The 11,260-nt window shown below is 29.7% G+C and overlaps 1 protein-coding gene and 1 pseudogene across 1 annotated transcript in view; both read left to right on the top strand.

Moving 5' to 3' along the window:
- Positions 1-11,260, top strand: part of CCSER1 (coiled-coil serine rich protein 1) — a 1,102,883-nt gene that overhangs the window by 764,772 nt on the left and 326,851 nt on the right. The window lies entirely within an intron of this gene.
- LOC111737349 lies at positions 3,417-3,535 on the top strand (annotated as a pseudogene).

Below are 11,260 nucleotides of genomic sequence, written 5' to 3'. Positions count from 1 at the left end.
AGGAAGGAAGGAAGGAAGGAAGGAAGGAAGGAAGGAAGGAAGGAAGGAATGAATCCATTTGAAGATATTAAGAACTTTGAAAATATGAGCCTGTAGTTCTGTTGAGATAGCAGAGATGAGGGTACAGTTTGAGACTCATGTAAATGTAGAGACGGTCAACTTTCCTGTGACATTCATCAAATGATCCTAGTTTTGTCTATGGACTGGTATAGAACAAATTATCACTCTCTCCTACTTGTTAAGTCCTCACATACTTGAAAATAGTTAATTATAGCTCCCTTTATTCCATTAGTCTCTTGTTGAAATTTATCAAAAAAATTGCTAAGATAGTAAGCAGAATAGGACATTGAAGGAGAATGAGAAACTATCAAAATTAAAGAAACATCAACATATAGTTTGGAATGAGTGACAATTTTCAAATAAAAGAAATTCATGAACAAGACTATATTTGGTTAGAATCATGTGCTTAAAAAAGTTAGAAACTTGTGCTTAAAAAAGCATCCTTAAAAATTGAACACTAATATTAAGAAATATTTTAGTATTTTTAATATTATTCAATTATAAATATGTTAAAGGTATGCAAATAAAACTTTCTTTTTAAGATTCCTATCTTTTAGAGATAATACTGAAATATTTATAGGTGAATTAATATAATATCTGGGACCACTTCAAAATAATATAGGGTAGATAGTTGGGAATATAAATACATAATTAACTTATAAATGGGTAATTGTTGAAGCTGGGTGATGGCCAATTAGGAGTTTGTTATATTATTCTACTGTACATACAGATTATAACAAAATAGAATATTTAAAAATTAATCAATGATATCATCCTTAGATGTTATCTAGTCCAATCACCTATTAGATGCTTATTTCTGCTGCATATCTCTGTTACATCATCACTCACTCAATCTTTCTCTAATAATGAAAAATTTCTCACTCTTTTATCTTATAATTGTTCTGATTTTGGGAAATTTACTTTTTCTGTGTCATAGATTTTGTCTCCACATAATTTTACATATTTCCTTTTTTCAAGGTATTTTTACAGACATCAAAAGAATACACTTTAACAAAATCTTTAAATCTTCTGAAATATTGAGCAATAATGAGGGACTGAGAAGACTAACCATAAATAAAAGCTATAAAACAGGAACTCCTTCATCTTTCTGAAGCCATATCTATAAATCTACCTGCATTTGCACACATTTTCTGTCTTCCTGCCTGTTAAATGCAAGACATGTTTCTCCTTTTGTCAAGACAATTTCTTTACTTACGCTCTAAATTTTATTTGCAGGTACCTTTTCTAGAATGTCTTTATCTTTTATCACTCCATCCTTCTACATCTTCACCTTATTCTCTCTATTGATTTCTTTTCATCAAAACACATACTCTAATATTACTTTTTAAAAGTCCCTCCTCATCCTCATATTTTCTTCCACATATCAATCTGGAATTTACTCTTCAATTACTTGGATCTACTTTCAGTTTTAATCTTTTATTGTAGTGGGCTCTTTCAAGAAAGGGTGCTATGACCTATATTAGTGGTCCTGCCATCCCTCCTTTCTACCCTAAGCAACCCTATATCTGTATGCCAACTATTCACAAATGTTTATCTCCAGGTTATGTCTGGAACACCCATTTGGTAGATCTTGTTTATCTTAAAACTAACTTGATTGACCCTGAACTCTTGGTCTTTCCTCTCAAGCCTAGTCCTTTTATCATCTCTCCCAACTCAGTACATTACATCATCATCTTTCTATTCAATCCATCACCAAGTCCTGGTCATATATAAAAACGAGTCTCCTAAATGTATCTAATATCCAACTACTCTTCATCATTTTCACTACTACTTTCTTAATTCAAGCCACCATCATCTTTAATTAACTTCAGCTACTATAACAGCCTCTTACTGACTACAGTGCTTAGAAGAACAAAGATCTTTTAAAAACACAGATTGATTCACTCATCTGTTTAAAACCTTTCACTGACTTCCCACTTACTTAGAATAAAATCCAAATTAACGAAAAGTTGATTTGCAGCATTAGCCTTTCTTCTTTCTCTCATTCCCTTTCCAGGGTGTCCATGCTTGTATGTAATCACCATTCACTGTGCAGTAACCAAATTAGCTTTTAATTATCAAATGTTGGTTTTGTTTCTCATTTATTCAGTATTTCCATTATATAAGGTTACCTTTAAAAGAAAATAACACTATATTTTTAAAATAACCTTTTGTTTAAAACTATAGATCTCTTTAACCTAGAGAGTGTTGAGTTTTCAAGAAGATACATAAACTAATCTTAAATTGCTTAGTGTTAAAATGATGGTCCCTTATTTATCTTACCTAAAGAAATAATATCTGAGTATAGTTTTGTCACTATATTTTTAGGTTTATTTTACAAATTTTGATTAAAAAATTTTAGAATTACTATTACTGAATTTATAGATGTATAAAAGGGTAAAAATATGCCATTTATCTAATTTCCTAATCTGAAAAGCATTATAAAGGTACAGTTTTCTCCAAGTAATTATTATTACAGAGACACAAAATTATGTAGATAAAAATTATATCAATACTAAAAAAAATGCCTATATGCCTTAGCTTGTTATGCTCTTCCATATGTATTACATATATTAATTCACGTAAACTTTACGCAACCATTTGAGACAGGTATAATCCCTATTTTATAGATTAGGAAATGGGAACACATGGTTTAATTACTTGCCCAAAATAAACGGTAGGGAAAATTGAAGCCAGGTAGTCAGACTCTATAATCTATGCTCTTAATTTATATAAACTGCCTCTCACAGTAGGATGGTGATGACGATGACTTATTATTTTCATCTTTGTCAGCGAACTATAAGCCAGTGGACTAAATGTATCTCATTGCCTGTTTTTGTATAGTCTACAAAGTTTATTTTTTTCTATTTTAAATGATTGAAAAAAAGAAGAAAATACTTTAAAACATACAAAATTATATAAAATTCAAATTTCAGCATCCATAAATAAACTTTATTGGAGTACAGATTCACCAATCTGTTTAAGACTTGTCTATGACTATTTTCACACTAGGAAGACAGAGTTGAGTAGTTATAGCAAGCACTATGGCTCACAAATGCTGAAATATTTCCTCTTTAATTTTTTACAGATAAAATTTGTCAACCCCCATTCTGGAACCTTTCTCTTCTAATGTGTTCACTCTTTCTTTACATGAAGAGTTCAGTCTCTGCTGGAGAGTGCTACCTAGTTAACCTGCCACTAGCTCAGACCCTTCTCATTTCTAACCTCACTCTAATTCTTGTGTAACATTGCCTTTTGAAAAATAAACTACTGTAGACAGAATGGTCTCGTATTTATTTTTGTTGATATCCTTGAGAGCCAATACTTTTATTGCTGTTGTTCAAAACCAGACTTATGTCTACAGCCATGTTACTCTGAACAAGCCCGATCCCATCTGATCTTGGAAGCTAAGCTGAGTCAGGCCTGGTTAGTACTTGCATGGGAGATCACCTAGGAAGACCAGGTGCTGTAGGCATAAAAATAAAAATATAAGGGATTGTAAGCTGACAAGGCCTTGCAATCTGTGAGGTTAACCAAAGGTTGCCTTGCCTAAAAAAAATAAAACAAAACCAGACTTATTTTGTAGTACTTAACTACTAATAGTTGTTTTAAGAAAATACTGAGAAAGAAAATGCTTAAGATTTATAAGTTGAAATTAATAAACAATAAAATATTTATAGTTTCCCTCTTTTCACATGAGTCGAGCAGCTTTATATTATAAGGCATTTCTCTTTGTCTCATTATGTATTATTGTATTATATTTATTAGTGTTATCATCTTTCTTTGATTTTATCTTGGGATTTAAATGTGTTACCTGGAATATAATGATAACAGATACTTTCTTTTTGTATTTTAATATTCAATATACAGGAATATTAAATTGAACATCAAAATACAATTTAATTCAACAGGTGATAGCATGCTTCATTTATATTTATATCTCCATCTAAATGGTAATGTCAGGGCAGCACTTAGAAAATTATTCCCACTTAGCTTGGTGTTGTCTTTCCAGCATCTGTAACTTTTATTGCAAATGAAATGTCAAACCCGATGGCCTAAATACAGCACAGAATCTGGGAACCCTATCTCTTTGGCATATGCATGTTCTTTACAGGTAGTCAAACATCTTTTTGATTATCCATGTTCCTGTTTCAAAGTCTTCTTTTATTTAGTAGAGAATAAGACAAAGAAGACAAAGGAAATCCAAAAATTATTAAAGTTATTGGAGCATTTTTTTTCAGACAATAGAAGGATCTTATTCTTTACTTATATTTGAATTTGTACTGTTACTAAACAGAGTTGCAAATAATATAATCCACTTCTAAGAAAGCTCAATTTGGTAAGTTGTAATGTTGATTCTGATATTTATATCTGCTGACCCTACTGTCTTTTTGAAATAAAAGAAGGATTTGTATTAGATCAGATGAAATTTTAGGGGCACGAGTATCAAATGCTTCTCACTCAAAACAGCAAAGGAGCAGTATCTTGTATTTCTAAATCATTTGAATATCCATCAGTTAATATGAAATATGTTATTTGAGGCTTAAAATACTCAGAGTGTCCTCTTATGTCCTCACTTGCCTAAAACTATTTTTACTCTATGAGAGTGACCCTTGTTGGCATAGATTCTTCCCTGTGAGGAAGAATCCTTTTGCAGCTCAGTAGGAAAAGATGGTGTCGGCAGGTACCTTCTCAGAAAAATCAACAATCATCTTAGCTTTAGAACTATTGTCTTCAAATTTATTCACATTCTCCCTGCTTCATAAACTTTTCCTCCTTTTATCATTAGAGGAAACTCTGCTCTAATATCATAATCTATATACTACATCCTCTGTACCATATGGCACATGATAAAATTTTATAATCAGCTTATTGATATATATTTATAATGGGTAAAAAATCTCTCTCTCTCTCTCTCTCTCTGTCTCTGTCACACACACACACAGACGCATACATACAACTTTTCAAGACTTCAGTGACTTTTTTATTTTAGTGACTCCCTTATTCCTGGTTTGATGCTGTGATTTCCCACAAATTAATAAATGCCATTAAAACAATTAATGAGATAGTCACAAGAAAATTAGAACCTAGGAGTTACTGGACACAAAAAAACATTGGTTTACTATTTTGAAAATATCTCCCCCTTTAAACTTCTTTCCAGGACCATATAGCTTTCAAATTTTGTCATTGCCTGATCCTCTCTCTCTAGTCCTTCATGTAATTTAAGCTTCCTACAATACAGCTCAGGTCATATGTCTCCCTTTCTTAAAATTTTCAGTGATTTCCCAGGGCCTGTTAAATTAAGGACTTACCTGAATTTTAGCATTTAAGACATTACTAATGTGTCTTGACAAGGTTTAAATTTGTCTCTCATCTCGTATGATCCCTGGGCTTTAGCAGCTCACACTTCCTACTTTGGGTCATACTATTTCCTCTGATTATAATATGCCCTCGTAAAACACAGTCTGTCAAAATCTCAACTATTTTTTTAATGCCTATGTTAAATTAGTGCCATGACAAAAGCTCCTGACCTAGTGAAAAAGGAAACCATATTAACTCATTCTGTTCTTGTCATTATATACCTTGATAGGAAATACCTTCCAAATTTAGATAAATGCCACTATTAAAAATAAAATGATATTATGCTTGTTAGTAGTACACATATTATTTTAAAATAAATTTGGAAACTGGAAATATTAGTTACTAATTATTAGATTATAGCTGAGATCTAATTTCTCCTCTAATAGTAAAAGGATTCCCTCTAGTAATGTTCTTTTCTAATTGGGAGCAAATATATTCCTCCCATTCTTTAGTAGTTTGTCAGAAAGCCCATTAGCAGAGAATAATTTTAAAAATTAAAAACAATATATATGTTAGAGGTTTTCTATTATGTATGGATATAAATATTATTTTAAATGCAACTGAGAAAAAATTTAAGAATATTTAACCAAATTCTAAAAGATTTTCAAAACCATAAATTTTTATTATATAATCATGATTTTAAGACAATCATTAATTCTAAAATGTTAAGATTTTTTAAAGGTACATTTGCTGAGGTCTAGTAAAGAGGTGAAGCAATCAAATGTAATAATGAAATTTGGTTGCATCTTAGTGATGAATGATTTTGAGAAGAGGCATTGTTTTATACAGAGATTAACAAACTTTTAAAAAGCCAAATCTTATAAATTATGTCATTGTTTGTTTGTTTGTTTAACAAATATTCATTGAACACTATGTGCCAGACACAAACTATGCTACATTCTGGTAATAAAAAAGTAATCAAAATAGACATCCTCTTTGACATTACCCAAATGTTCATTTCAAAGTGATGTTGGTTACTCTAATGAGGAATTATTGCCCAGAAAGTCTAATTAGCTTTCAATAAGCCATGAGTAAATAATTAATTTTGACATCTTATAAGAACTTAATATTTTAAAATTATGTTTAAGATGAAGTTTATAATGCATTTTTAATAATCAGTCAGATTTATGTCAGTTTTTGTACTTCAGAATGACATCAAGTTATTTTTAGTATTTTTTTCTGTCTCTATTTTGTGGCATGTCACTAGCAGTATTTGAGAGTTGAATGAGAAAGTTTTTTCAGTAAAAATATAGTTTGTTTTTTAATTTTTTAACACAAAATCAGCCTTTTATAAAGAGAACTTTGATTTACTGGAAATTTAACATGGAAACACAAATTAATGCATTTATTTCTTTGTTCCAGTTTTTATTTTCTTTGGTCTCATTTTTTAACTACTGGGCCAGACAAAATAATTTTTAAAAACCTGAATTACATTTCCTTATAACAAATGTGAAAATACACATGATTTTTCAATTTGCTAGTTTTTAATAATTTTCAGTAATACTTTCCAAAGACAAGATAAATATTAAAGCACAGAAAATTATATATATTAAATGGTGCATATAAAAAATGACACAGTAAAATCAAGTGTTAAAAATATTAGTAAGTATGTTAAGCTAGTTTTTACCCTCTAAGGTATAAATGTGAACATATATAAATATAAATTGTTTCATATATGAATGTATTTTGTCATTACATGTTACTTGCTGATATTATTATTTTTAAAATTTGAAAAGATATAAAAAACATGACAGGAATCCGAGTGCTTAAAATTGATAACTAATATTTTATTCATTTTAATTGATTTGGAATATATGGCATTTGTCATATTGCATTAGTATTTATTAGACACAAATCAATCTGTAACATAAAACTCACTTTATGTAAATACTTAAACTGAATTGTGATTACATGTGCATTTTGTGAACAGTTTAATTGAATTTTCAATTTAATCTATAGGTAGAAAGAGTAAACATCTAGAACTGAGGTAATTGAGGCTTAGAGGCTTAGAGAATACACATAGTTTCCCTAAATTCATTATTTTGAGAAAGTTAATATGTTCAATTAAAAATTCCATACCTTAACCTCTCTTGCAAGTAGTTTTGAGCATGCTCCACTGTCATAATTAATGTGGATTAAATACAAGTTGAAACTTCTTTAAAAATTAGGCAGATTCAGCTGGCCTGTGCCCTTTTTGACTTTCACACATCCATCTACATTCTGCCTTAAAAGTAGTCATAAAGGTTGAAGCTGCAGGACTCATACTGAAACTTGGAAAAGCCAAGATGATCTAAAAGGCTTGTACCCAGACACCTTAAGCCATTGCTTTAGACCTGAATTCCTACTTCCTGACTTAAGGTTATGTTAGATAATATCATATTCCTATTATGTATAAGACTCTGATATTAGTGTATTTTGTTATATCAAGACAAACCCAGCCATTAAATGTAGTGCATATTTATAGGTAAATAGTGGATCATGTGCTGTATGCATATCCAATAAAAAGAAATAAGAAAATGTAAACCAATTGATCAAAAAAGTGTGGAAAAAAATGTGTGAAAGAACTTGTACCTCCTCTAGGAAACATATGACTGTGATACTTGTTATAAAATGAGAAGAACGGTGGGTAACAACCAAATAGGAAGAGGGAGAAACTCAAATATCTCATACATTGGGTGTGAAATTTTCTTTAGTAATAGAACTTGATTTAAGGCAGCTCTGGGTTTAAGCCACTTTTTAAGTTTATCTAAATTGATATTTTGAAGTTTATTATTCATGTTTTCTCCTTACAAATAGAAGAAATGCAACACCAGTTTTCCTAATGAGTCTTTCATGGATAATCACTGTAAAGGTTATACGCCAACACTTTTCCTATAACTGATCTTTATTGGTGAGTTGGGAGAAATTCATAGCATTGAACTATTCCCTTCTTTTACAACCCAGGCCTGGATCTACACCAAGCTGCAAGCAATCCATAGTATTCTCAGGAAATGAATGTCTATTTTCTAAGGCAACTACCAGTGCCATACAGTTTTTGAGCATGATAAAGTTACATAATATTTAACTATTTTCCTAGGCACAACCCAGCCTCAGCACATTTGGATGCCATGCCTGAGCATGAAATGAGGAGCTGCTGACCACACGGCCCCTCTTGATTTCTAAATGATTTCCAGGTGCTACTGTGCTGCATATACACATGGTGTATTCTTTGCGACAGTGGGTTTCAAATCTATCTAAATCTAGGACAAACTTTTTTTCCAAAATAAGCCGAATAGAAACATCTTTGCAAAATAATCAGTATAATAGATTATTATCACTTCCAAAAACAGGACTCTGAAGATTACAACTAAAAAGAAGCTCTGAATGTGGACATATATTGTGTTAAATATATTCCATCCTTAAATATTTTCCCTTTCATCCAATAGTAAACATAACTGAATATTTAAGCTACAAAATCATCCCAAGAGATCTAAAAGTAAGTTATCGTTTACACAAGTTCAACTAATTGTTTGATGTAAATAATTAAGAGATATCAGCAAACGTCTGCTTAATTTTAGAGAACTTTCTCTTGTGTAGTCTAGCCTTGTAAATTAATACTGAAACTTGGCTGAGTCGCAAAGTAAGCAAAATAAACATCGATTGTAGTCAGAAGCCACAGAAGTATTAAAAATCACAGAAATATTTCTGAAATGGACTTTTAACAAATTGTCAGCTTAACTTATTTTCCACCTACTCAACTTCAGATATACATAGTGTCCTTAAATTTCTGTTTTCAGAGTTTTGTCTAAGCTATAATAGTGCCTCTGGCCTCAAATTTGATTGTACTGAGCTCAATTTTTCATTCCAAAGAATATGACACTTCCCTGTACCATTTTTTACCTAAATTATACATCTCATATAAAAGAGTGAAATATCTAGGCAAAAGTTGAATGTGATATCCACCTGACAATTAGATATAATGAAATAATCGAGTATATATGATTATTTTGTTAACCTATGAATGATAGAACTGTCACTATGAAAAATAATAATTTTGGATAGGACAGATTTAATTCATTTTAATATTATTTTTTATTATTTTAATCCATTTATGTTTTTATGATGTTCTCCTTGAGAAATTTAGGATTAACCTTTGCTATTTGGTACAGGTTTTTTTTCCCATAAAAATATTCTCATTTTCTTTATAGTTAATAAAATTTTTTAGGTTCTGATACTTTTTACATTGCTAATGACATTTTACAAACTTTTTAACCTAACTTTTATAGTGATTCAATGATATAAATTGATATTTTTGAAATGTCACATAAAATATGGTAGCAACATATGAAAATCCATCACCCTCACAATGTCATGTCACATCATTAATAGATTTGAGTTTAGAAATAGGAACTCTATATTCTGTTATCTGATTTCATTGTTTAATGATTTAAAGAGTAAAAATAATCTAGAATATTAGAGATATACATATTTAAAAAATTTTGCTTATCTATGCAAATGGATGAAACATATTAAACATTGATATCCAAAAATAGATATCAATAATATAAAAGTTAAAAAATAAAGATATTTATTTAATTATGGATCCAGGATACATTTTGTATGTTTTTAATAGCATATTTTACTTAATCTTTTGGTCTATTCTAGTAATAAATATAGATTATTGAAAAAAATAATTAAATGAAAAAGATGTCTATCTACATTTACTTTGATCTGTTGATCTTCAAAATGAAATGTTCATGGAATCAACATATATTTATTATCTAGTGATTATGTTTAAAGAGCTATGCTAAGTAATTAGATATGAGGTTAAAAATGAAGATTTTAGTAAATTTGTTCTTTCACCCAGCAATCTCTAGTCTCAATAGAAATTAGTCAAGGAAAATCTTATAAATAAATATATAAAATTGGTGATAAATTTTCAGAGGCATTTGGAGTCCTTGCTACATACACTCCAGGAAAATACTTCATTGTCCATATTTCTGCACGCTACAGAAAGCCTGGAATTTCCTCTATTTCTGAGTACGGGAGAGGTTATTTCTTCTACTTGCACTTCCTATTTTGCTTATTCATTCAAAAAGGGCAAAAACAGAAAGGATAAATGGAAGAAAATAATTTAATGTACAGCTTCTCAATGAACATATGTTGTAATTCCATTTATCCCACAAACCTTAAATGAATCAGAGTAAAGTAGAGAAAAAAGCAAAATTAATGTATATTTGATTTTGTTAATTGTTCAATAATCTTAAAATTGCAGAGTTTTTATTTATATATTGGAACCAAATTTATTTTCATAATTACACATATTGAGAATAATTTACAAATAAGAAAAAGTAAGAAGAAACTGCTTCTATTGTCAAAATTTTCCTCTGTTAATGGAAAGACTTTTGATGTTTCAGAATTGAAAGAGGTGAATACTAATGAGAATTTTGAGCATTAAAGCCACATCATTTTGGAAAACTATTTAAATTGAAGAGTTAAGTCAACAGATTCTTTAAATAACATATTCTAATTTTGGTAATACTTTCTGCTTTTTAAACATTATAAAAATTATGCTTTTCATATTTTAGGACATTTATATTATTATCATTATCTTCATTTAGTACACATTTTTAATGCCTCAGTATGGCATTATTGATTTATGATATATATTTCTTTTATGGAAGAAAATAATCATGACCCATTCTCACGAAACAAGAGATTTTGATAAAACAAAAATTTTAACAAGCTAGTATACTTTATTATTTTCATAATTGGAACTACTAAATGTATTTTAAATTATCTTACTATCTAATGTTCAAATATTGTCATGCCATTGATAAAATTAGATTACAAAATAAAC

Source organism: Pteropus vampyrus, unplaced genomic scaffold (genome assembly GCF_000151845.1).
Source record: "Pteropus vampyrus isolate Shadow unplaced genomic scaffold, Pvam_2.0 Scaffold25, whole genome shotgun sequence".
NCBI lineage: Eukaryota > Metazoa > Chordata > Mammalia > Chiroptera > Pteropodidae > Pteropus > Pteropus vampyrus.
This window is presented reverse-complemented; position numbering and strand designations above follow the sequence as displayed.